Source organism: Sciurus carolinensis, chromosome 14 (genome assembly GCF_902686445.1).
Source record: "Sciurus carolinensis chromosome 14, mSciCar1.2, whole genome shotgun sequence".
Lineage (NCBI taxonomy): Eukaryota > Metazoa > Chordata > Mammalia > Rodentia > Sciuridae > Sciurus > Sciurus carolinensis.
In genome coordinates, this window is record NC_062226.1 from 49,089,313 (window position 1) to 49,092,736 (window position 3,424).

The following is a 3,424-nucleotide window of genomic DNA, read 5'->3' on the forward strand; positions in this document are numbered from 1 at the left end:
AACATATTTAGAAGCTATTTTGAAAATCTATACTCCAACAAAACAGAACACCTCAAAGACATCAACAAGTTTCTAGAGACATATGAATTACCTAAACTGAACAAGGAGGACATACACAACTTCAATTTCAAGCAATGGGAAATAGAAGAAGTCATCAAAAGCCTACCAACAAAGAAAAGTCCGGGACCAGATGGGTTCTCAGCCGAGTTCTACAAAACCTTTAAAGAAGAGCTTCATTCCAGTACTCCTCAAAGTATTCCATGAAATAGAAGAGGAGGGAATCCTCCTAAACTCATTCTATGAAGCCAATATCACCCTGATACCTAAACCAGACAGAGACACATTGAGGAAAGAAAATTTCAAACCAATATCCTTGATGAACATCGACACAAAAATTCTCAACAAAATTTTAGCAAATCGCATCCAAAAATATATTAAAAAGATAGTGCACCACAATCAAGTGGGTTTTATCCCAGGGATGCAAGGTTGGTTCAACATCCGGAAATCAATAAATGTCATTCACCATATCAACAGACTTAAAGTTAAGAATCACATGATTATTTTGATAGATGCAGAAAAAGCATTTGATAAAATACAGCATCCCTTCATGCTCAAAACACTAGAAAAAATAGGGATAGTGGGAATATTCCTTAACATTGTAAAGGCCATCTATGCTAAGCCCATGGCCAATATCATTCTAAATGGAGAAAAACTGAAAGCATTCCCCCTAAAAACTGGAACAAGGCAGGGATGCCCTCTTTCACCACTTCTATTCAACATCGTCCTTGAAACTCTAGCCAGAGCAATTAGACAAGCCAAAGAAATTAAAGGAATATGAATAGGAAAAGAAGAATTCAAACTATCCCTGTTCGCTGATGACGTGATTATATATTTAGAGGAACCCAGAAATTCCATCAGAAAACTTTTAGAACTCATAAGTGAATTCAGTAGAGTGGTAGGTTACAAGATCAATGCTCATAAATCCAATGCATTTTTATACATAAGTGTTGAATCTTCAGAAAGAGAAGTTAGGAAAACTACCCCATTCACAATAGCCTTGAAAAAAATAAAATACTTGGGAATCAATCTCACAAAAGAGGTGAAAGACCTCTACAAAGAGAACTACAGAACACTAAAGAAAGAAATTAAAGAAAACCTTAGAAGATGGAAAGATCTCCTATGTTCTTGGATAGGAAGAATTAATATTGTCAGAATGGCCATACTACCAAAAGTGCTATACAGATTCAATGCAATTCCAATTAAAATCCCAATGACATACCTTACAGAAATAGAGCAAGCAATTATGAAATTCATCTGGAAGAATAAGAAACCCAGAATAGCTAAAGCAATCCTTAGCAGAAAGAGTGAAGCAGGGGGTATCGCAATACCAGGTCTTCAACTCTACTACAAAGCAATAGTAACAAAAACGGCATGGTATTGGTACCAAAATAGACAGGAAGATCAATGGTACAGAATAGAGGAAATGGACACAAATCTAAATAAATACAATTTTCTCATACTAGACAAAGGGGCCAAAAATATGCAATGGAGAAAAGATAGCCTCTTCAACAAATGGTGCTGGGAAAACTGGAAATCCATATGCAACAGAATGAAACTAAACCTCTATCTCTCACCCTGCACAAAACTCAACTCACAATGAATCAAGGACTTCAGAATCAGACCAGAGACCCTGCATCTTATAGAAGAGAAAGTAGGTCCAAATCTTCAACATGTTGGCTTAGGATCAAACTTCCTTAACAGGACTCCTATAGCACAAGAAATAAAAGGAAGAATCAACAACTGGGATAGATTCAAACTAAAAAGCTTTCACTCAGCAAAGGAAACTATCAGTAATATGAAGAGAGAGCCTACAGAGTGGGAGAAAATCTTTGCCACTCATACTTCAGATAGAGCACTAATTTCCAGAATATATAAAGAACTCAAAAAACTCTACACCAAGAATACAAATAATCCAATCAACAAATGGGCTAATGAAATGAACAGACACTTCACAGAAGAAGATCTACAAGCAATCAACAGATGTATGAAAAAATGTTCACCATCTTTAGTAATAAGAGAAATGCAAATCAAAACTACCCTAAGATTCCATCTCATCCCAATTAGAATGGCGATTATCAAGAATACAAGCAACAACAGGTGTTGGAGAGGATGTGGGGAAAAGGTACACTCATACATTGCTGGTGGGGTTGCAAATTAGTGCAGTCACTCTGGAAAGCAGTATGGAGATTCCTTAGAAAGCTTGGAATGGGACCACCATTTGACCCAGCTATCCCACTCCTTGGCCTATACCCAAAGGACTTAAAATCAGCATACTACAGAGATACAGCCACATCAATGTTCATAGCTGCTCAATTCACAACAGCCAGATTGTGGAACCAACCTAGATGTCCTTCAATTGATGAATGGATAAAGAAATTGTGGCATATATATATACAATGGAATATTACTCAGCCATAAAGAATTATAAAATTATGACATTTGCAGGCAAATGGATGAAATTGGAGAATATCATGCTAAGTGAGATAAGCCAATCTCAAAAAACCAAAGGACGAATGATCTCACTGATAAGTGGATGATGACACATAATGGGGGGTGGGAGGGGTTAGTGTTAGGGTTAGGGTTAGGGAGGGGGGCAAGAATGGAGGAAGGAAGGACTGTATAGAGGGAAAAGGGGTGGGAGGGGTGGAGGGAAGGGAAAAAATAACAGAATGAATCAAACAACATTATCCTATGTAAGTTTATGATTACACAAATGGTATGCATTTATTCCATGTACAAACAGAGAAACAACATGTATCCTATTTGTTTACAATAAAAAAAAGAACTCTCAGAGCTGTACAATAAAAAAACCAGAAATTTAGCTAGAACATGGACAAAACATGAAGAGACATTTCACTGAAAAAGATAGATTGTCAACTATCAATAAGGATATGTTCAACATCAATAACCATTAAGGAAACTGACTAAAATCACAAATTAAATGATTCTGAGATATCGCTATACACCTATCAGGATGGCTAAAATACAGAACAAGGAGACAACACTAAAAGTTGGTGAGGATGTGGAGAAATTGAATCTCTTCTACGTTACTGGTGGGATGAAAAATTGTAGAACCACTCAGAAAAAACAATGTGGTAGTTTCTTACAAAGTTAATAACACAACTATCACATGACCCAGACATTGCCCTTAAAAATGAAGACTTACATTACACAGAAAATTGTACATGAGTGCTATAACAGCTTTAGCTGCAGTAGTTCACAACTGGAAACAACCCAGATGTTCTTCAAAAGGCAAATGGTTATACAAACTGACATATCAATATGTATTACCATGTATATTAGATTAATGTCATTGTGACAATACACCTGAGGAAATCAACTTAAAGGAGGAAAGACTTATGTT